The 13,628-nt window shown below is 35.6% G+C and overlaps 1 long non-coding RNA gene across 1 annotated transcript; it reads right to left on the bottom strand.

Annotated features, from left to right (window-relative positions):
* Nucleotides 1-9,574: 9,574 nt before the first annotated feature.
* On the bottom strand, nt 9,575-12,723 carry LOC127836910 (uncharacterized). Its single transcript, XR_008028991.1, has 4 exons — nt 12,588-12,723; nt 12,154-12,267; nt 10,791-10,835; nt 9,575-10,172 (listed from the first exon to the last, which is right to left on the bottom strand). It is a non-coding gene; the product is annotated as an uncharacterized LOC127836910 (long non-coding RNA).
* Nucleotides 12,724-13,628: the final 905 nt, after the last annotated feature.

The raw sequence follows: 13,628 nt of genomic DNA, 5'->3' as shown, positions 1-13,628 counted from the left end.
TCCAAAAAATTCTGGCCCACTGTTAAACCTTTTCTGACTAACAAGGGGAGTAACACTCATAAGGATACAATTTTATGTGAAAATGATACTCTTTTGAATGACCAACAAGCTGTATGTGATACTTTTAATGACTTTTTTGTTAATGTAGCCAAGAATATTGGAAATGATAGTATTTCAGTAAATAAGGAACACCCTAGTATAATTAAAATAGCTCAACATAAGAAAAACAATGATGTTAATTTTAATTTTGAACCAGTACAGATGGATTTTGTTGACAAACAAATAGATAAATTAAATTGTAAGAAAGCAACGGGTATTGATGGCATTTCAAGTCAACTTATTAAATTGGCAAAACCTACAATAGTTGCTCCATTAACAGACCTCATCAATCAATCTTTTTCTACTGCAGTTTTTCCGGATCAACTAAAGTTAGCACAAGTGACACCCCTGCATAAAAAGAATAGTACTTTAGATAAAGGTAATTATAGACCAGTAAGCATTTTGCCTGTTGTGTCAAAATTACTTGAAAGAGCCATCAATACTCAGATATCTGACTTTTTTAATGTACATTTTCATGCTTTCCTGTCAGCCTTTAGACCTGGTTATGGTTGTCAGTCCACGCTGCTTAGGGTAATAGAAGACTGGAAAAGAGACCTTGATGAAAATAAGTATGTAGCAGCAATTTTGATGGACCTGTCCAAAGCATTTGACTGCCTCCCTCATGATTTGCTGTTACTAAAGCTTGAAGCCTATGGTGTCACAGGAAGTGCCCTTGAACTTTTTGACAGCTATCTTTCAAACAGAAAACAATGTGTAAAGTTAAATGATATTAAAAGCTCATTTCAAAACGTTTATAAGGGCGTTCCACAGGGATCTATTCTGGGGCCCGTCCTTTTTAATATCTTTATTAATGACATTTTTCACTTTGTTCAAAATAGCAATCTCTACAATTACGCAGATGACAATACCCTCTCTTTCTCTGACAAAAATTTGGATACAGTAAAACAAACATTAGAAAATGATAGCATGACATTAATTCAATGGTTCTCGGATAACAAAATGGAAGCAAATCCTGATAAATTTCAAGCAATATCACTTGGTAAGAAAACACACGATTCTAATATTTCTTTTACTTTTGATGGCTCTGAAATTAAATGTGACGACGAAGTCAAACTTTTGGGTGTCACCATAGACTTCAGGCTTAACTTTGATACTCATATTTCCAATATTTGTAGAAAAGCATCAAGACAATTAAATGTGTTAAAAAGACTAGGGAACAAACTATGTAAATTAGGGAAGATAAACATATATTACTCATTTATTATGTCAAATTTTAATTATTGTCCGTTAACATGGCATTTCTGTGGCAAAGTCAACACTAAAAAAATTGAAAAAATACAAGAGCGTGCACTTCGTTTTATCTACTCGGATTATACTTCTACCTATTGTGAACTATTATCCAAATCTAAATTACCATCGTTGAATGTACGTCGCTTAAGATCTATAGCTTTAGAATCTTTCAAAATAATACATAGAGACACACCTTCATACTTACATGACCTGTTAACTGTTAAACAGACTTCATATTCTTTCAGGTACTCCAATACTGCTGTTATACCTAAGGTAAGGACCACAAGATACGGCATCAGCTCTTTCCGCTTCAGCGCGGCCAGGCTTTGGAATTCTCTACCGCAAAACTTCAGAGACCAATCGAACTACAATTGCTTCCGAAGTCTGGTCAGCGCATGGAGTGGAGAGAGTTGCGCTTGTTCTTGCTGTTCCGCAGCTTCATAGCCTTATTTAATTACTAAATTTAGTTGTAGTTTTGTTTGCATTTAGTTTTATTTGTACTGCTTTTATTTATTTTTGCTTGCATTTCCCTTGTTTTCTTCTGTTTGCTTTATTTGTATGTGTAGTTATCATCCCTTTCCAGTCTCTATAACCCTAAGAGCGTGAGTACTTTTGTTTTTGCCTAATTTGTGTGCATGTATTTGCTGCTTTTTATGTCTTAACTATAAAATATATTCTAATTTGTGTTATGCACTTGTGAGGAAGTTGCTGATCAGTTCTTTCCAAATCTGATTTGGGGGATATATGTTTTTTAGAATTGTCTTATTTGTCGCACTTTTGTGCTTATTTTCCTATTCAGTTTCTTATTTATTTTGTTTTATTGCAGTTTTTAGACCTAGGTCAAGATCAGCAACTTCAACACAAATTTTAATTTAATGTATTATTTCTGCCAATTGTATTTGTGATGTTTGTAGTCTGCCAGTTATTTAAATTTTGCCTCTGCATGAATATATTTGTTTTAAATACCTCATGTCTTAAAAGTCTATAGGATTGATTATGTATCATTTAAGGCTGATGTTTGTTTTAAATATGCATGTTATTTATTGCTATTATTGTAAATGTCGGTTAATAGCTATTCATAGCTAATGTTTCTTTGTTACACATGTACCGACTTAAAATAAAATTTGATTTGATTTGATTTGATTTGAAACAAATTATCTTTGCAGTAGGTCTCGTAAAAGACATATTAAGTCAGTCAAAGGTATCTCTATCTTACAAAACCAACTTAGGTGTAACAATCAATTGCTTAATCAGTGACCAAATGAAATGGCAATTTAACCAATACTTAGATTCATTTATGATAAAAACTTCTCTGCCACGAAATGTACGCCTTTGTTTCACTAACAAATATAAGAAAGCTATTCCTATCGCTTAAACGGTGTAAAGCAAAAACTGATATAATCAAGTTTGTAACTTAATAAACGTTATACAATAGTCAATGAAAACTTTTCTGCTTTAGTTTTATGTCTGTTTCAGCATTTGTATGACATTTCTAACAATCACAAAAGAAAGGCTATATTTGTATGCTTGCAATTTAATTTACAGATAATTCACAATGTGACAACTTAGCAAGAACTTTGCGGCAACTTTGCAAGAACTTTACGGCAACTTTGCAAAACACTTTGCGGCAAAGTTACGCAAAGTCCCGTATGCAAATGAAGTTTGCGGGAATTTTGCAAGAACTTTGCGGCAACTTTGCAGCAACCTTGCAATAACTTTGCAGCAAAGTGACCGCAAACTCCCATATGCAAATGAAATTTGCAGGAACATGGAAGAACTTTGCGGAAAATTTGCAGCAAACTTTTACCATGTAAATTAAGTTTGCAGCAAAGTTGCTGCCCATATGCAAACCCATATGCAAATGAAGTTTGCGGCAAACTTGCCGCAAAGCTCATTTGTATGGAAAAAGTTTGTGAGAAACCATGTTTGCGGCAACTTTGCTGCAAATTAGCAAGAACAGTTTGCAGGAGGACTGTTTTTTCGGTAAGGGTGAGCCTGTACAACTATCGGTCGAAAGTTATATTACGTCATTTGAGAGGAGTTTTACGTTGTTGACTTGTCCAGCTTTAGCAGATGATAACTTCAGCTTCTGATTTTTGCGATGGATTACAGCAGCATATTTAATGTGCAAGGGCATGCCATCATTGACAAATGAGGTTTTTAACTGAACGGAGATAAACAGTTGATTGCGTTGAACATTTATCAAGCATTGCGATGAAAAATCCTTCCGACAGGTTTTGACCTACACAAGCATCATTACAGTTATTTGAGTAAACAAATCAAGAATCTTTCGATTAAGTATTATATTCCCGTAAAATTGGATTTTCGGGAATGCCGTTGTAATCAGGTCGTTTTATCGCTTCAGTTCAAACATACACCCATGTTGTAAATGGCTTGTTCGATATATAAAATGCAAAATTACTTATAGTATTTTGCTTTTGAAAATGTTAACCTGTAATTTATGTTTGTCTTGGAATCGTATGAAAAGCGATTATCATTGTCCTATTACAGTAAAGATGAAGCCACATATATATTCAAAATCAACGAATATTTCATAAAATATCTCGTAAAATAATGTTAACCCATAAACCATCAGCGTTCCTTATAGCAGTAACCAAAATGTCAACGCTAGATTTGGTATGATTACATAGATTTAACGAGATAGGAAATGCTCGTTTATTGTGTCACAATATATTCCATGTGCATTTTCCCCGTCAATATCCGAACATTTACGAGCAAACGCTTGATTTGATTTTGACAGCGTCGGAAGCACGACGTAGTTCTCATGCGCTGCCCGAAGTCAATCGCGCGTTCGCTCGTAAATGTTCGAATATATTCGCGGGAAACTCACATGAAATATGTCTCACAAAAATAAAAATAAAAACGAGCTCTTTGTATCTCGTATCATCATAGTTAACTAACTACTAGCCTTGTAATTTCGGATATTGCTAAAAAGCAACACTGATTGTTTTTTTGTGTGAACTTTATTTTTTGAAATATTCTACGAAATGTTCTTTGATTTTGAGTATTAATGTGGCTTCAACCTGCACTAAATACATTTGTGTCTAATTACTAAAGCTCCTTTACATTGCAGATCTTCTCATCGTACCCATCTCTTGATTACTTTATATATTAATAACAACAACTGGTGCCTCTTATCTGTAGCCTTGCTAATACATCCTCTCAACTTTTAATATTTATAAATATGAACATTTACTAAGAAACCAGTAGTGCAGATCATAACTTTAATTGAGAAATATACTTAAACACTGTCTGTGCTTCTTGTACCAATAACTTTGTAACTTTTCTAAGAAACTACTAGTGCTTCTCATAATTAATGAACATGTAAGAAGCAACTACTGCTGTTTACCATTTATATAATTGTGAACATATTCTAAGACACAAATAAAGCTTCTATATACAAATATTCTAAGAGGTTGCCTGTGCTTCTCTGTTATCATTGTCAACATAATATATACAACTAATTATGGTCCTCATTATTAAAATTGTCAACCTGTTAGTAACATAGAAACCTTTCGCACCTGTAATCTCAATTGTAATTTTACAAGTTCGTAGCAACTTAGTTGTTCTCATTTAAATATTTGAATTATTGTTCTTTTGAAAACTGTCATGCATTTGCTGTTCTTCTCATGTTAGTCATTATTGTAAGTGTCCCAGCAATTGTGCGCTTTTGAAGTAAATACACTTTTCTTCTAAAATATGTATACATGTTTAGAAAAAAAGATGATATGCAATATTTTATTAATCTGCTATGTTTCGGTGATAATAGTATGGCGTGTGCCTGCCATTGTATGATGTGTGATTGCCATAGTATGGTGTGTGCTTTCCATTGTATGCTGTGTGATTACCATAGTACACTGTGTGATTTCCAAAGTATGATGTGTGATTGTCATAGTATGATGTGTGATTGCCATCGTATGATGTGCGCTTGCCATAGTACGCTGTATATTTGTTTTGGTATGTTGTTTGTTTGTGCTGGTATGCTGTGAGCTTGTGAGTTTTTGATGATATGTTGTGTGTTTGCCATAGTCTGCTGTGTGTCTGTCATGGTAAGCTGCATGTTTGTCATAATATGCTGGATGTTTGTTGTTCAATACTGCGGGTTAATCTAACATGATGTCATTGTCGATCGCAATGCTTATGTTGGTGTTATTTTCATTCAGAACACTCGGTTCTTATCAAAGATCTAATGGTTACGTCATATGTACGTCCGTATTTCCGTATTGACGACTGTCCGTATTTCCGTCTTTCCATGCGTTTTTGTTATGTGTGTCTGTGCGTCTTTCTGTGTGTCTGTGCGTCTTTCTGTGTGAATGTGTGTCTGTTAATCTGTCTGTCTGATTTTTTTTATATATCACACATGTTACGAATGAAGTTTCATTTAAAATTCAGACAATGCCATGCACCATTTGATTTCATTCGTAAAGAATTATAGCCTCCCGTTAAATTATATGCATGTTCTATTTACACATTTTTTATTGATACGTAGAGATAAACCTGTAAATAATGAAGTGACAACAAAATTGCAACCACATCTAACAAGAGCTATCGGGAAATCAGCGCAATCGACTTTTCACGAATGTTTTGAGTTGCTGGTATTATTTTGCCGAATTAAGCGGGATCCCACGTTTAATACTAATAATCATTTGATAATGATGAAATTTGTTTTTTCTGTAATTTAGCGTGAGCCATGCAAATATGCATTCTCAAATACTGCATAAAAGTATTATATACATTTATGTTGATTTTAAGCAGAACGCGTTTTTTTATTTAGTTATTGTACCCTTACATGACACTCAATCCATCTACCACGTCAAATCCTTAGCCAAAGCTAGAGATACGATATTTATAGATCAAGTCTCATTACAATATCCCAATAACATATGATAACTTGCCTTAATGTTAATAGTAACATGTTTCCGTCGATTTTTAAAGTGGTGTGGTTTTCAAATACCGGACACACAAGGCGTACCGATATAATTCTTATCTCAAATCAATGAAGAAACCGCACGGTATTCTTCTCGCCCTCACGTAGACGTCGGCGTTCGAGTTAGTTTTAAAATGATAATACAATTACTTTGTAGAAAGAAATGACCTGTAATGAATAGATATGGACGGCTCGGAGGAGAGCAGCGCACTGGAACCTGCCGTCACTTAGGACAAAGCAAACGACAAAGGCGGATCAAGTTGACAGCAAGCTGTCAGAAAAAGGAATGACATGCTTATGAGCACGAGGTAGATATGGTTCTTGAGACTGCCCTTGGCGGAACCGTGGACCGAGCATTTTTGATGTCAACAATCATGCAGAGCATGGGGCTTAGCAGATTTGGTGCGCAGGACAAGGACAACGCCGATACCTAATCGACACCGGCACAAGATCAAGCAACTAAGTGAGGCGGGGACATTGGCCGAGTTAAGAAAGAATCTGGTCGAGCTGATAGATTCTCTTAGAAAAGCAGAAAACAACAGAAAGAACAGGAATGAAAGGTCAAGGAAGAATGCACTATTCGAATATAACTCCTTCCTGTTCACAAAGAAGCTCATTGGATGCAAGCTACGGACATATGCGGTTTACCAGGGAAGTACAAGGCTTGGATCTAAAAACATGTAGTTCTAACAATACTACTGTGGCCTCTTTTGGTCAACGACTTCGCCGGGCAATCACTCTGGAAGGCCTGTAGAGTACTTTGCATCACTGGAATGGCAAGGAGACGGGAGGTAGCAGCTGTCTGCAGGCAAGCAGAATCAGCTTCAAAATCGTTAAGACAGACGAGAGAACAGCAGTTGAGAGCTAATCAGACTCTGATCAAATTTGATCACTCTAGGCCAGAACATGCAGCGGACAGCGCCGAATTATCTAGTGAAGGCGGACTCAAAATGAAGAAGAGACTGATGCATGGACCTCATCCATTATTTATAGGTAATATAAAAACAACATGTAATTGCATCGGACAAGATTTGACCGTTTATCTCCGTGTTTTCGTTTTTTTTAACATTTATATTTTTTTTTACAGCGAAATCTTATTATTGGTTGCATCTGAACTTTTCAGAATGTACGCTTTTAGCAAATCGTAACCGTATGATTCAAAATATGTTTTTGAATGAGTCTAGTAATTGTCAGCGGAATGTTCTACGACCAAAGGTGTAAAGAGCTCAAATTTGGCTATGAGCATGGGGGGCAATAAGCAATGTTTCAAGCGTCTGGGAACTAAGATGTGTATAAGCCCGATTAAATCACCATGCTTGCTAATACCAACATCTTCTTTATGTGGTAATAATCATCGACTGATTTTTATCCTAATTCACTCATTTTTACTCCATGTCATAAACTTCTTTGTTTATGTGTATTTCCATATGTGGACATTTCCTTTTTCGATTTGTTTGTGCGGGTAAATACTTTCTACTTTTAATTATATTGAAGTATGCGTTCATAAAAGCAAAATAATTAATAGCATAATAACAATAACAATACTTTAAAAAATACTACTACTTTCTACTGCTTCTTCTACTACTACTACTACTACTCTACTACTAACTACGCACATACGACTACTCCTACTACTACTTCTACTACTACTACTACTACTTCTACTACTACTACTACTCACGACACTACTACTACACGACTAATACTACTACTACTACTACTGACTACTACTTCTACTTCTACTACTTCTATACTACTACTACGAACGACACTACTACACTACTACTACACTCACGACTACTATACACTACTACTACGACTACTAATATTACTACTACTCACGACGACTACGACAACTACCGACTTCGACTACTACACTACTCCGACGACACTACTACTACTGATACAATACAGACTACTACTACAGACTACGACTAAGACGGACGAGACGACTACTAACTGACGACTACGACGACTACTACACACTAACGACTACGACTACTACACGACGACTACGACTACGACTACTAGACTACGACGACGACGACTACTACGACTACTACGACGACTACTACTACTACTACTACTACTACTACTACGACTACTACTACTACTACTACTACTACTACTACTACTACTACTACTACTACGACTACTACTACGACTACTACTACTACTACTACTACGACTACTACTACTACTACTACTACTACTACTACTACTACTAATACTACTACTACTACTACTACTACTACTACTACGACTACTCTACTACTACTACTACTACTACTACTACTACTACTACTACTACTACTACTACTACTACTACTACTACTACTACTACTACTACTACTACTACGTTTACTACTACTACTACTACTACTACTACTACTACTACTACTACTACTACTGCTACTAATACTACTACTACTACTACTACTACTACTAACTACTACGACGACTACTACGACGACGACGACTACGACTACGACGACTACGACGACGACGACTACGACGACTACTACTACGACTACTAGACGACGACTACTAGACTACTACGACGGCTACTACTACTACTACTACGACGACTACGACGACTACTACTACGACGACGACTACTACTACGACTACGACTACGACTACTACGACGACGACTACGAAGACTACGACTACGACTACGACGACGACGACTACTACGACTACTACGACGACGACGACTACGACGACTACTACGACTACTACGACGACTACTACTACTACGACTACGACTACGACGACTACTACTACGACGACGACGACTACTACTACTACTACGACTACGAATACGACTACTAGACTACGACTACTACTACGACGACTACTACTACGACTACGACTACTACTACTACTACTACGACTACGACTACTACTACTACTACTACTACTACTACTTCTACTACTACTACTACTACTACTAGTACTACTACTACTACTACTACTACTAACTACTACTACTACTACTACTACTACTACTACTACTACTACTACTACTACTACTACTACTACTACTACTACTACTACTACTACTACTACTACTACTACTACTTCTACTACTACTACTAATAATAATACTACTAATAATACTACTACTAATAATAATACTACTAGAAGAAGAATAATAATACTTAGAAGAAGAAGAAAACGATAAGAAGGAGAAGAAGAAGAAGAATTAAAACAGGTGTAGTTTTTTCAATGATTTTTTATTAATATTTTAACATTAATTCATATGTCGGTGTATTGAAAGCTAAACACAACTATAAATAATACTATTTTGCTTTATTCTTCAAGCCGTTCAATTGACAATATTTATATTCATTACTAAGGTCATATTGGTTGTTATGTTTGCAAGCAAGTAGCTTAAGGCAGTTCAGTTAATGAAAGCGTTACGTCCAGACGAGAGTTGTTATACAACTAGAGTGGCATTACGCCAATGACTTGTAGTGAATAAAAGCGGCTTATCAAGTGGAGGGTAGTTTCGCAAATGGGAGCTTAGTAGGAAATATCGCCATGTTGGTTGGAGAGTTGTTTATTCAATGGCAGCTTAGAAGAGAAATCGGCATGTCAAAGGAAAAGTTGTTATGCCAGTGACACCTCTGTAGAAAACATTGGCATGTCTACTTGAGAGTTGTTTCGTCAATTTCAGCTCAGTGGGAGATATTGGCATTTCAAGAAAAGATACGTTTGGCAGACAGGGGGAATTCAATGGCGATTAGGAGGCAAAAGTGTTACAGCTATTGTATCATCTCTTCATGATCCCTGCATGAAGTTTGTTTACACCTCGCTTCACCGGCTTGACAACGACATGATTCACATAATCCCGAAAGCAGCGAAGCACCTGTTAACATATGAATATACATATAGACAGAGCAGTTTAATCTTAATGGTACTGATACATTAGGATTTCTACAACGACTGAAGAAAATATTACATTATGGAAACTGTTAAGTGCGCCAATCAGAAAAGTGTGTTTTTTTTATCGTTTTTCAAAGTACACGATATTAGCCCTGATCCTAAATTGAAGGTTGTAAGGTTTTAAATACAATCACACAGGGACTTCTAAAAGCATCCAGATTTTTTAACTTCTACTAGATGAATAAGTACAAATTCGTCCTGCCACTCAGAACGATTACAGACAAAATGAATATTCGGCTTAGTACGAGGTAAAATATTTTAGTGCTGGAATGGACAAATATAACCAATAACTCATGCAACAATAGAATTACGAACGTGAGTCACATATAGCCCTATAATTATATTGATTAGACGTAGTTGTAGTTGCAGTAGTAGTAGTTTTGTTAGTGGTTGCGGTGTTGTTTGGTGGTGGTGATGGTTGTGGTGGTAATGGTTGTGGTATTGTTGTTGATGACATTGGTGGCGGTGGTAGTTGTATTGATGGCGGTTGTGATTGTAGCTGCGGCGTTTGTTTTGGATGGTTGTTGTAGTTCTGCTTTACCTTCTGGATAGACGACTCCGTCTACCGTGCAAGTTGTAGGATAAGCTGGAAAGAAACAAATACACGTGAACAATACGTATACTATCATACAGAAAGATCAATTTAAAACAGAAGTTTAGTGTATCGGTTTCCGATTTTTCAAATCTAAGAGAGCATCTTGTTACAAAAATGTTGTTTTATATGTTCAAGCATTATCTTATTTAATGGAAACATTAAAAGCACGCAAGATCCAGAACAAGTTTTTTCCTTCGGTAAACAAAGTATCGTTCAACAAAATGTGCGATGGGAATTATTAAAGTTGTGGGTTTTAAATATTGAGCTACGTTAAAATTATTCTCTGGTTACGTCGTTATTATATAAATCAACGTCATAGTTTGATATTTAAACGCATTCGTCATAAATACAATTATTTGATTTATCTTCAATGGTACGAGTGCTCTTTAAAAACAACAATATAGGCATCAAAATGTTAATTTTGCCATGTGGTTTTCGAACATTTCACTCATGTATTGTATGCGCTTAAAAAACGGTTATTGAGCTGTGTGTGTTACTGGCGAGCACTGTATAACGTTTGGTGTCAGGGAGACGTTACTGCAGCCCTTTGAACATCATCCTATTTTCCGACGAAACACACCAAGTAGTACTTCATTGTAAATCATGTTTACAAATCAACACACATGATGCAGTGTTTATTTGATCGAAAAAACAGTGCTTGAAATTTCAACAGTGATGGTACAGAAAACCGTTTTCAAATAATTATTGATTATAAACGATAAGCCCAGTTTTTCAAGCAACATGCTAATTAATCCGATTGCAAATAATCAGACCCTAAACAACAATTATGCGCCAAGCAATTGGGCAGTTATCGCATCAAAATTAAATCCGAACGTTCATTCAATGCTTTGTCGCTAATTGACGGACAGTAGCAAAGTTTCAGACTGGAGACGATTTTACTGAGATTTAAGTTTTACCAAATTAACCTATCGGAAAAAAGCATATTAAAACAAAAGTAATCATGCACGGTTTAGTAATATGCAGTTCAAATACCAGCAATACGGCAAATGTGATTTGAAGTCGCATTGAAGTATTCATAAACGGTATTGTTTGATAAACACAATTTGTGAAATTGTCAGAATCGCCATAGCATACATCAGTTAACGATTTTCCATTATCATTACGATTCAATAACAAGTTAGAAGTGGATACTATTTACAACGCGCTATACACAGTGATACTATACGAGGTACAAAGGTGTTCTGTTAAGATCCAGATTATTAACTAAACAAACAAAAGACGGTCCGATTTTGTCTACTGAATTTAACTGTGCAGCATATTCATAAAGATGTAAGGCCTTATTGAATACCTTGGCAACCAATCTTTGTACATCCCACAAATCCGTTGGAACACGTGCACGTATTGCAATCGTCCTTAAACTGCTGTCCGTCTATATACACTTGTCCCTTGTAATAACATGGTTCTGTAAAACAAATATGTTTTAAAGGATAAGGTTTCGTGCTCTGAGGATACAACTTTATTTGATGCACACAATTAATATTTGCAGGAACACATGCTACTGCGGTCTCCACTGTTGTTTATGTTGATGATGATGATGCCGATGATATTGACGCTCTAATCATGATGACGATTAAACAGCTATGAACACAGTGGGGTATTAAAAAAATTGAAACATTTCCTATTGACTAAGTGTATATTTGTATTGACGTTTTGTTGACACAGTTAAACAATCATGCACTTATGATCCTAACTAATGATCCTCACGTGGCAATAGTTACTTACTTGGCCTGCAAATGGGACAACACTGGTGCGGCGGCGTGTATTTGTCGATGCAACTGGGGACAGCACATTTCACCGTGGAGCAATCGAGATCACATGAGTAACATGCCGTGATGAAACAACACGCCAAACAGAATGTAAGCCGAAGATGCATCTACAAAACACCATGTATTCATTATAAATAATAATTTCAGTTATAAGTATAGTTCATGTTATGCGATGAATAAGTAAAACATACTGTTTTCTATGACCACTGGTTAAAAAAACAAAGCTTTAATTGTAAATAATTCTTACTAAGAGTGAAAGCTCATGTAATTCTCTGGATAAGTGAAATACTATGTTTTATGACCACTGACGAAATGGTCTATTTTGTATTTTGTGCAATATTATATTTTTATTTTTCAAATAACAAGACAGTACTTAAAAAAAGTAGTAATATATATTCCACATAATCCAACTATGAATACAGCAATATAAAGTACATTTACCATTTTAACAAACCACTTCATGTATTCACCACTTTAAAAGATAGTTTTGCAAGAAAACACGAGACATATCCTCACTTATATACACATAATATGTGCGCATCCGCCAATATAATAAGAGTTATTTTCTATCGGATTTCCCGTAGTAAATTACGATAATTTGAGTCCTGTTCGACTTGTTTATAGTGCCTCGCCATTCCGCAACATGCAATGTGTTGACGATGAAATCTCTAAATAAAGTAAAATATCAAAGGCTGGCTTTCATTGGATTAAACAAATCCTTATTAAGCGTGAACTTATATGTTCGTTTCAGATTACATTCCCAGGCTTTTACTGAGTCCAGCAAAGTTTTCGCCACAAATGTCGGCGCCTTAAACTATAGTGTAGTTTAGCCAATATTTGTTCATACTGATTTAAATGCAAACAGCAATTTATATTAACACATTTCAGTCAAAAAACAACAAAGTCACCATGAAGAGTAGTAGATATCTATTTTGTAACACGTTATTTCCACATATTTTCTTATTTTAGCCTGAACCAATTATTCTTTAAGACTTAA

The sequence above is a fragment of the Dreissena polymorpha genome, chromosome 7 (assembly GCF_020536995.1).
Source record: "Dreissena polymorpha isolate Duluth1 chromosome 7, UMN_Dpol_1.0, whole genome shotgun sequence".
Classification (NCBI taxonomy): Eukaryota; Metazoa; Mollusca; class Bivalvia; order Myida; family Dreissenidae; genus Dreissena; species Dreissena polymorpha.
This window is presented reverse-complemented; position numbering and strand designations above follow the sequence as displayed.